Below are 11,767 nucleotides of genomic sequence, written 5' to 3'. Positions count from 1 at the left end.
CCAACAGCACCCGGCAGCACCCGGAGGCCAGGCAGGGTCTAACCCGGCCCGACCACGCCCAAAAATAGAGAGCAGACGAAAGCAGGCTCAGAAAGGGGGACACGGCCACAGGCCACCAACCTGGAGAACTGCAGAACAGAAGAGGAGAAACAGGCTGCACGCCTGGACGTGGAAGCAGCAAAAGACAGCCAGGCCCAGACAGCAGCGGCACGAACCCCAGGGACCAAAAGGCGAACCACCACCGGAAAACAAACCGGGGGGGGAGAGGGGGGACATCAGGGAAAGAAGAGCAGGCGCCCAACCACACCAGCCAGAAAAATCTCCACCAGTCACCCCCAGGAGGCCCCCAGACAGGAACCAACCAGGCAGGAAATACGACAGAACCAGGAGGGGAGGCCAGGAACACCAGAAGCAAGCCAAAGGCAAGCACAGGGAGAGCCAGGGCAGAAGCAGCCAGACCCCAGAAGCAACCCAAGCCCACAGAAGGCCCCGGAACAAACACCCGAACCCCAGGCCGGAGCGAAGGAGAAACCCGGGAAGGAGCAAGAGGAACCAGGCGCAGTCCAACAAAGCCAGGAACCAGGATCCCCAATATGGAGGAGACCAGAAGGCTCAGCGACGCTGAAGAGCAAGCTCTCTATAGTCTGGCGCCTGAGTCCACTCGGCCATCCTGACAGTGGCCCGACCAACCAAGCAGAAGCCAGGAAGCAGAGGCGAAGAACCAGTACACCCAAGCGGAACAGAGGCCACAATACAACAGCCAGCCCGCAGCGGAGGGAAGGGCACCAGAAAAAAAGGCGCACGCAGCACACCCAAGGCCAGGCCAGGACACCCGCACCCGAGACACCCCAAGAAGCAGGGATGCAGAGGGGCAGGAAAGAAAAGTGGAGAAAACCGCGGCAGGCCAACAGGAACCCAGGGGAGTCAACAGGACCCCTCCCCCCCAGCGGCCCAAGTTGCAGGAACACCGACCCACCACCAGCAGGGGGAAGGCAGCCACGGAGGAGCCAGAAGCAGGGGGGAACAGATTCACACCCCCAACAGGCCGCCGCCGAAGAAGCGAGAGGCAATGCCGACACAAGAGCACAAGGCGTAAGCAAGCAGGCAGGGAGACCCCAACAACACTGGGAACCCAAGGAGCAAGCACAGGCAGAGCCAGCAAAAAAAGGAACCAGCCACCACAGAGGCAACAGGAACCCACGCCAATCCGAGGCAGGAAGAAGCGACCCAAAGCGAGAAGCAAACTGGAGCGTCCTACCCCATAGAACAAACGGGAGCAGGGGTGAGCAGGAGGCAAGGCCCCAGGCCAGAGACAGAAACCCTAACCACGGAGACCAAGGGAGAGGAGCCCAGGAATCAGCGCTGATGACAAGCACCGAACCTTGAACCACAGCGCCCGACCGTAAGTGAAAAACCAGGACAGCAGCGCAATACCTCAACACCCGTGTGCATGTACAAGAAGCACCCGGAGGCAGAAGGCTAGCGCCTAGACACGGGCAAAGCGGCACTGCACGAGCATACGCAGCTTGTACACGTAATGACACGGTCACCACACAACAATGCCAAGAATGAGTCGCCACCCAAACAGACCCCGGGCAGACAACCAAGCTCCGAAGGTGGGGGCGGGGGCAGAGAGCCCCAGAGAGCACCATGACGGAGTCCACACAGGAAGCACAGACCCAACCGAAGGCACACTCGACCAGGGCAACAAACCCCTGGGAGTAGCGGGGGAGCGGCAGCAGCAGCAGGACAAGCAGGAACGTATAACAAAAACCCCTATCACGTGCAAGCACTAAATAAACATTTCCAAGCTTTACTCGAGGCTCTGGCGGCCACCGGAGAGTACCAACACCGGCCACATGGTGACCGCCCGCGCAGGGGAGCGATCCATGAGAACAGTGCACCCGGGAGGCAGCCGCGTGGGCCAATGCCCGATGGAGCTACCTGGTTTAGCTAATGGGGAGATGGACCATGGATTCTCGCCTCGGTCGTCACCTACCCAGTCGGTCTTTAGACAGACTTCCTTTTAGTCTCTCCTTGTTTGTCTCTTCACTTATCCTCCCTTTCTCACCTTCCCTGCCCCCTCCTCTACTTTTCTCTTTCCTTTCTCTCCTCTCGTAATTGTATTGACTATTTTATGATTCATTGTGTAAGATGGCGATCTTTTTCTGTAACATTGTTGATTCTCATGTAAAGCACTCTGATACCTACGGGTCTAGCCAGTGCTATATAAAACTCTTTAAATAAATAAATAACTGTTTACGGAGGACAGAAGCGGGGACGTAGCTCAGTGGCAGAGCGCATGCATCTCATGTATGAGGCCCCGGGTTCAAACCCCGGCATTCCCAGGAGTCCCCTGTGCGTTGTGAGGCAAACACCAAAATTGCCAGCCCGCCATAAGTCCAGGACCGGCACCAGCACAGCAAAAAAAAATCCAGGGCGGGGGCCAACAGCGCAACAAGGCCCCCACCACCACCGGGAACAGGAACATCACATGCACATTAATGTTGAAACATTTCCTGAGAAACACTGGAAACGAATACGCTACCCCAGCGCTTGTTACCACACAGTAGCAAGACAGGGCATATCACTGTTTGGGTACTATTTTGATCGTGAGCAATGCATGTGCTAACTGATCCACACTGTGATCCAGGATAGCCTGCAACTGCATGCCTTTACGCGTTGTCATCGCTGCCACCAGTAAGCATCAAGGAAGGAAACAAAAACCCGGCAAGCAGGACTCACCCGGAGTGGGGGACAACCCCAGGAACAAGGCCCCCACTCCAACTGCAACACATCCAGGAGACCGGCAGGAGCCCATCCAGCGAGGCATGTCTCTCCTGGCCAAGCTCGGGAAGACTAGCCTGCGACCCGGAAGCAACCGGGAACTCTATCCTCAGCCGCAAAGGACCGGGAGGTGCACGCAGTGCAAGCAGAACACCGGCTCCAATAGAGACTGACGCCCAGCAAGCCCGGCAGGCCAGGAGACAGTCCAGGGAACCCTGCGCCCGCACAGCAAGGCAGCCGGGCAGGGGGCGAAAAAAGTACTGCCACTCCAGCCAGGCAAGAGCAGCACCAGCACACCATCCATTCTGTTGACAGACAGAAAAAAGAACAGGCGGAATGCTGGGTAAGTACTGCTTATGTACTCCCGGTGGGAGGGGCAGTATTAGGGTCCCAGCATTTCTCTTGTTTTTTTCTGTCGGGAGATGATCATCTCCACTTTGTTAGGAATGGGACGAGGACATAAGGGACCTGGGGGTAATTTACAATGCCAAAATATTGGTGGGGAGTGCTCTTTATGGGGCCGAATTGTGGGGCATTGGGAACACAAACTCTCTTACTTCTGCAGAAACCGTTATTTTTTTATCACTTTTTAGCCTCCCCAGTAGTACCCCCCTGGCTCCTATGTTTTTGGATTTGGGCCACAAACTATTAGCTCATAAGTTGGACTAGAAGCAGCTAATGTTTTGGCACCATTTGTGGTCAATCAATGAGCTCTCCCCCTACAGAGCGGTGACGATTGATCTCCTGAAGTGATCCCAGGTAAACTCCATTCCATGGTATAGCTCCTTGAAAAATCTAGTTAAGAAGCTTGGGATGGAGGAGTATTGGTTCACTCCGGAAAAAAATTGTCTCCTATTCCAAAATGTAGGGTCAAAGAGATATACTGGGATACTATTATGGTGAAGGAGATGGCTAAACCGGTGGGCACACTGACCCATGATTTTATGAGTGTTAAATTTGTTCCATTTTATGAGGAAACTATTGATGAATTGTACCACCCCTGGCACGTAAACTATTTACACAATTCCGTTTTAAAAGTCAACCCATCAAACTGTTCTGCAAAAAGTGTTGTAGTAAGGCCCCCTTTGGTGATTAGTGTCCTGTGTGTAAGGCTGGCTCCAAATCAATAGCCCACTTGTTATGTTTTTGTCCCCAATACAGAAGCTTGAGGGGCAAGTGGATTCTTCCGTTGTGTAAACTAATTGAACCTGGCCACTACCTCAAGGTTTTGAGAATTCTAGCCACTGACAGCTGCAGGGTGGTAGTTTTTTGTATGGCCAGATTTTGGCATGCACTATGGATGAAACTTTTTAAATGTATTACATGAGCTGTTTTTTAAGTTTCATAAACTACACATATCAAATCCTGGTTCACTTAATTAACAATGACTTTCTAAATCTGCATTGTTTTAATTATTGTTGTCTTTTGCACTTTGTAAAATAATTTTTATTGGTTGTACTATCTTATATCTGTGTTGCGCCACGCACTTTGCAAGATCTTTGTGATTGAAAATAAAGTTATTTGAAGATTATGTATATCAATTGCAACACCTTGCCTACACCTATTGTTAACAGATCCATCTTGTCCAATTCAATATTTATCTCTTTAAATTACCATTTGGACACTTGATCAAATAAATTTTGAAATACCTAGATGAATGGATTGTACTAGAGGATGTATTTTTCCACTGTCAGAATTGGTTTTCAGGAAGAACAATCAGACACTGACCAATTCTTCACATTAAGATCTGTAGTTCAAAATAATGTCTTAATTGATAAGAAAAAGTGGATGGTTAGGACTGCATTCTGTACTGGATGAATGAAGGGCATTCATAGTGAACAAATAATTTGAGTAGTGCTTTACATGTCTCTGACAAGCCACAATTCGGAAGCCCAGGAAGAAACATACCTCCTGTTAAGAAAGAAGGATTAGGAATTCAAATATGCCTGGAGCCAGGTCAAGCGTGTGTGACAGTGCTGTCAGTTTTCTGGTTAGTGGCTTCCACCAGTCAAGTAGCAGATGAGGTAGAATAGGAAATCTCTGGAAGTTTTTCTAGACTATGATAGTTGTGTAGGTTATAATTAAATATAATTGGGACTGGAGGTTTTCAGAGGCAGTCTGGCAATTTGCATGCATAGAGCAACAACCTTGCATCTGATCAGCACAAGGGAAGCTGTGTGACGGCCCTTCCTGGAAGATGATCTATACTTTCAATTACCAAAAGGCTGCAGATTCTAGCATTAGACCTGGTTTAAGCCATTGATGATGTGGCTATCTATGTCTCAATGCATTCTCAACCGGTACAAGGTGATAATGATGTAGAGGATTCACCATTAGGAGGGCTCCCTGACTCCTGTGTAGGTGGTAAGTGATCAACACATTGTGGAAAAATATATGACATTACACTGTGTGCCTTTATTATGCATGCCTTTACCACACATATGTCATTACCACCCTTACCTTTACAATGCATTGCAAGGCATTTATATTAAATCAAACTTTACAATTCATGCTCATTATGCATACTAATACCACAAATGACTTTACAACACTTTTTTAAATGTAATATTAGGAAACATTATTTTAGATTTTAACCAACTTTTTCAAATACCATATAATTTCTTTCATGCAATAGTCGTATACAGCATTTTTTAAACATAAGATATACCAAGATGTCCCTACCAAGATGGCAGACCAGTAGACATGAGAAGGTCATAATTAAAAGCTTAAATATTAAATCCCACTTAAATTATAGTTTTAGTTATTTTTTAAAGAGAAAAATTCAATCTGTCCAACACATATTTTGAAATTAAGTTAGATTTGACCACAAAAACAGTAAATAAACAGGTGTTCACCTTTTTGTAGCCACTGAGTCATTAACCACTGAGATGACAACTGACATTGCAATAAATAGCAGAAACTGCCTCACTGTCTTCGCTTAAACACTACCACCAATCACATAGATATTATTCAACACAATAATGATTAGTCAATAAAAACTCATTTCTATAAATCATTACTATTTAAAATTAGTTTTAAACATTATTTTCCAGTGTTTTTCGGATTTTTTTCTTTCAAATAGTAAATGTTTCAAAACAACAAATCCATTTCTGAAGCAGCAAACTTGAAAACCATTCCTATTAATAATGTACGTTTTATTGTAAAAGTTTTATTAAACTATTTATTATACTGAGGTTTTAATGAAACAAAGCAATATAATTTTCTAAGAAAATGTAAACGATAAATTAAATCAGAGAAGTGAGGTAAGATGTTGATCTCTGACAAGGGGCAGAATTACTTTTCTCACTCCACCGTGTGCCAACCTGGAGAAGGTGCTGGTGTGCAGATTTACTACAACAATACCACCCTGTGCCAACTCAGGGAAGGTGCTGGACACTGGCTGAGCGCGGATTTACTATTCTAACTACACCCCATGTCTACTCAGGGAAGGTGCTGGACACTGGCAGTGGGGCAGATTTGCTATGCTTCAACCTGTGCCAAATCAGTGAAGGTTCTGGACAAAGGCTGTGGGGCCGAATCCTTTTTTACAAACACTTTAAAGGTAAAAAAAGCAAGAATAATATACCATAAGCAAAATTGGAAACCGAATATTTACAATAATTGCTATTAAAGTGTGCTTCAAATGCATAACTTTTGTTTTTGTCTGTCAGCGTGAACCAACATATGTAAAACATTTTAGCACTCTTTTATAGTTTTTTCAGAATTACATCTTGAACAAAAAAATTGACAAATCTACACCAACCTCCTAATAGGTCCTCTGAAACAAACACTCAACTAAAGGCCAAACTCCTAAAAGGTAACCATAAACGTATTTCATATAAAAAAACAATAATAAAATATTTTCTCCTGAAAACAGAAAATTAGCCTTCTTTTAAATCTCACTTCCAAACGATTTTGCTGAACTAACCTATTTGCTTTCTACAAGACCCCATGGATATAATATCCCTTTTTTTCTTTTTCATAGTATAGATACAAACTTTTTAACCAATTAAAATTCATAGTCTCTCCTCAAACAGACTTCTAGAAAATATATTTTTCTTTCAGAAGCAGGAAATGAAAATCAGTCATCAATTTTAAAAGATACTTGCAAAAAAATGATTACGATAATAAACATTTCCATAATATACTTTTAAACATATTTTTTAATCTTTCAGAACAGAAAGATGGAAAGTACAATACAAGCCTACTGCATACTCTGTAAGAAGGGCAGCAAACTCCTAAAATATGGTGGGTATCTTTATTGTAAAGAGAGATTTCCTGCGCCCAGAAGTCATTGGAGGTGTGTGGAGTACTTCTCAACCCCTTGCAAAGGCAAAGGTGTGACACTTGGTGACATATTTCAAAGAGCAACTGAGCATAACACTCTTGAAGTGGTTGGAAGCTTTTGAAAATGAACAGCACGTTTTAAATCACTTGGTGCCTCCTCCAATGAACCCTGTGGCTCAATATTGAGGGAGGTAGCATCACCATGTATGTTGTTAGTATGCCCCTAATTCCTAATCTTAGAAGAATGGTTCAATGTCAGAAACAGATGAGTACTTTCCACTTCTCATTCCTATTCCTATTCTGACATTAACATACTCCCAGACTTAGCGGAGTCTTTCAACCACAAGCCTTTCCTTATTTGTGAAGACCAACACCCTCAAACACGTATTCTTATCTTTGCAACCCTTTGTAACACAGTTACACTGGACAACAGTAAAATTTGGATGATGGATGGCACCTTTAAATCCAAACCCCATTCATTCACCCACATTATCACAATACATGCTAACATTAATCACATTACTGTCCGACTAAATTATGGTTTGCTCAGTCTATATCTAATTTTTGTCAGTTATCACATCTAAAACAATAAACAAAAGTAGTAGGAAAATAACAATTGACTTTAAGTTACAGATGATTAACACTATTGTTATACATTACCAAATACTTACATTTAATGATGTTTTTTCACTTTCTCCAGGCTTATCAGACAAAAGATTTAAAAAACATCCTGAGCTGATGATTACATGTCAAAGAATAAATAGCATTTTGAACTCAGACAGTTAACAGCTTTATGCTTTGTGCTGTCTGTATGTGTGGATAACGTCTTCACTGGAATAGTGCAATCAGCTTTCTTTATACTCAATGATGAAAAATTGGCAAACCTGTTAAATTATTTTGAAGATACATGGATTGGAAGAAACCATACTTTCCAATTGAATGGTGGAACTGCTTCTCGATCTGCTTAGAGGCAGGTGTAAAAACAAATTATTCCATTAAGGGTTGGAAAAACTCCTTTAACAGTTCAATTGCCAAACAGTCTAGCAACATGTATAATTTCCTGGAAATTAAAAAAAAGAACAAAGTGTTTAGGAAATGATACAGTTCCAATCTTTAACAGGTAGTCTAAATTGTTGAGTTTCTAAAGAAAGTAAAGACATGTCAGAACAGCCAAACGTTGTCCTGAAAAACATTTTCAATAATCCCAAAAATGAAATGAACCCAATATAATCTAGGTAGAAAAGGAAATGTATTCTAGTTAAAGTTCATTTTTTTTAACCAAATATATATTTTTTAAAACAACCGTCCTGACATGCACACATGAACACAACCTGTATAAGTATGTAAAAACTGGTTGAAAGTAACATATTATAAATTAGAACAAGCTACGTTTTTAACTCTCTCCTTACAATAAAGTGCCCAACATATATGTTATTTTTTTTACTTGACACAAGCTTACCTGACTGCAGCTCCTCCATGCTTCAGATATAGACCACAATGCTCCACATACTGTAGAAACAGGTGCACAAGCAAGGATGCAAACCTGAAAAATGACAATTGTTTTCCATTGAAATCAATGGGAAAGTGTGGAAAACTGGTTAAAAAATATTTAAAAATGTTAAAATATATGTATAAAATGAACACATGTTTTTAATTAAATATATATTTATATATTGATAACAATTATTCAAATATATTTTAAAATTCTTTCTATTGTTAGTAAAATTATTTCACTTCCCTGGCAGTTTGTTTTGATTTTGTTGTTATATTTTAAAATATGTTTAAAAGTAGTATTTGCTAATAATGTTTTGGAATTGTACAACATCTAATCATTTTAAAATTATTTGTTACCTTCTGGTGTTTATATTAAATATATTATATTCACTTTTAAACATTACTTTTCATTAAACAACACATACTTAGGTATTATTAGTTGATACCTGAGTTTTTATACACTTCCCACCCCACCCAACACTTATATATCTTGCATCTTGTGTCTTAAAGGTAAACTATATTTTAATTTAATTTAGTTAATCAGAACATTTAATGCTAAATTAATGCTAAAAAGTAATACCCACGTATTAATAGTTAATGCCTGAGTTAAATGCACTTTCCAACCCAGTACCCCATATACCACATGCCTCCCATGCCTATAACACATCCTACATTTGTATGTATCTAATCATTTATGTAATCATTACATTTAAGAATACATGAATTTAAAAACTGATTACCCAGCTATTAATAGTTATTACCTGAGTATTAATAAACCTCCTCTCCCAATAACGCTATATACCATCCATTCCAAGCCTAAAATATATCCTACATTAATTTTAATTTATTTAATCATTACTTGTAGTAATAAAATAAACCTAAACCTTAATGACCAGGAAATTATAGTTAATACCTAAGTTTTAATGAACTTCCCCATCCAATATCCCCATAATCCTTGCATCCCATGCCTAAACTGCATCTTACATTTTGTTTTTATTTATTTAATAATTACATTTGATGACAATTTCATTTTAAATATTAATACCAACGTGTAATAATTAATATCTGAGTATTACTACTCTTCCTCATCCAGTACCCCTATAGTCCTTGTTCCTCATGCCTAAAATGTAGCCTACATTTTTTTTACTTAATCATTACATTTAATGCTTAAAATGAATACTTTAGTGTTAATGGTTACTACCTGAATATTACTACACTTCACCACCCAATAACTCTATATTCCATCCATTCCAAGCCTAAAACATATCCTACATTAATTTTAATGTATTTAATCATTACTTGTAGTAATAAATTAAACCTAAACATTAATAACCAGGTAATTGTAATTAATACCTGAGTATTAAGGCACTTACCATCCAATAACCCTAAATCCTTTGCATCCATTGCCTAGATATCCTCCCCAAATTTTGTTTTTATTTATTTAATAATTACATTAGTGATAATTTAATTTTAAATATTAATACCAAGGTGTAAAAATTAATATTTGAGTATTACTACTCTTTCTCATCCAGTATCCCTATAGTCCGTGTTCCTCATGCCTAAAAAGTAGCCTACATTTTTTTTACTTAATCATTGCATTTAATGCTTAAAATGAATACTTTAGTGTTAATGGTTCCTACATGAATATTAATACACTTCCCCACCCAAAAACCCTATATCCCATCCGTTCCAAGCCTAAAACATATCCTACATTAATTTTAATTTATTTAATCATTACTTGGAGTAATAAATTAAACCTAAACATTAATAACCAGGTAATTGTAGTTAATACCTGAGTATTAATGCACTTCCCCATCTAATACCCCTGTATCCTTTGCATCCCATGCCTAAAATGCATCCTACATTTTGTTTTTATTTATTTAATAATTACATTTAGTGATAATTTAATTTTAAAAATTAATACCAAGGTGTAATAATTAATATCTGAGTATTACTACTCTTCCTCACCCAATACCCGTATATTCCTTGTTCCGCATGCCTAAAAAGTATCCTAAATTTTTTTTACTTAATCATTGCGTGTAATGCTTAAAATGAATACTTTAGTGTTAATGGTTAATACTTGAGCATTAATACACTTCCCCACCCAATACTCCTTTTTTCTCTGGCCTCGTGTGCCTACATTTTGTTTTAATGTATTTAATAATTACATTTCATTATGAACTAAATGTAAAATGAATGCACATTAATGCTTGAATATCGGGTACACACTTCCCACCCAATAACTCTATAATGTTTACATTCGGACACTTAAACATAATAATCACAATTTATTTAAAATTATGACTGTATGGCATAGTAAATGGAATATAAATTTAGCACAAAAAAGAAGTATTCCTTAAGTGTCTAAATTTACTTACCTATGCTTATCAGACCTTACTGATGAGTTGTAAAGACATGCATGATCAAGATACATGTTTGGTAAAGGTATGCGTGATAAAGACTGAGTGGCAAAGGCAATTTGTGGTAAAGGATGCTTCTTATTGTCGAACACCATGCACAGTGCTAGCTTGTAAGAATACCGAATCAGTTGGGATGCTGTAACATTTGTTCACTAAGGGGCTAAGATATTCTCCAGACATTATCCAACAGAAGTCCTCATGTTTTCCATAAATGAATTATAGAATTATAGCTAAGGCCTGTATTAAGGTAAGCCTTTAGGGGAGTCAGGACAGATGTGCCTCACACTTGTTTGCATGTCTTCTTTCTACCTTTTCACTGTTCTATTTATTGTGCTGTCACTTCGAGCGGTGATAAAAGAAAAGATGGAAGCATTAACTCATTTGTGTTAATGCCAGCCTCACAGTTTTATTTGAACGGTATTGGCAACATCTGCATTTCCCTGTTAGAGTGAGATGTATGTGTATAACCAGTTAGTCTGTATGGCTGTGTAATGTAACCAGAATACTTATGCCCAGCTGTGAAAGGAGCAAAGGAGGTTAAACATGTAAACGAGAATGGCACCTAGCTTTCTATGTGTGGGTCTTGTTGGGGAAAGTATCCCGAATGTACTAAAAGGCTGGTTGAGGTTGTTAATTGTGTACTGACTTTCAGCGACCAGGTCTGTATGTTGCAATGTGACCTGCAGCCTATGTACTTATTGGTCTCATTGCAAGATCTCCAGTTACAGGAGTCAGAAAACCACCTGCCTACTAAATATTAATAGAGCAGGTCCATATTT

General features: G+C 40.2%; 1 non-coding gene across 1 annotated transcript; it reads left to right on the top strand.

The window, feature by feature from the left end:
• The first annotated feature begins 2,276 nt into the window (after positions 1 to 2,276).
• TRNAE-CUC (transfer RNA glutamic acid (anticodon CUC)) lies at positions 2,277 to 2,348 on the top strand. Its single transcript has one exon. It is a non-coding gene; the product is annotated as a tRNA-Glu (tRNA).
• Positions 2,349 to 11,767: the final 9,419 nt, after the last annotated feature.

Source organism: Lissotriton vulgaris, chromosome 5 (genome assembly GCF_964263255.1).
Source record: "Lissotriton vulgaris chromosome 5, aLisVul1.2, whole genome shotgun sequence".
Classification (NCBI taxonomy): Eukaryota; Metazoa; Chordata; class Amphibia; order Caudata; family Salamandridae; genus Lissotriton; species Lissotriton vulgaris.
The sequence above is the reverse complement of the archived record's forward strand: the minus strand, read 5'-3'. Positions and strand labels throughout refer to the sequence as shown.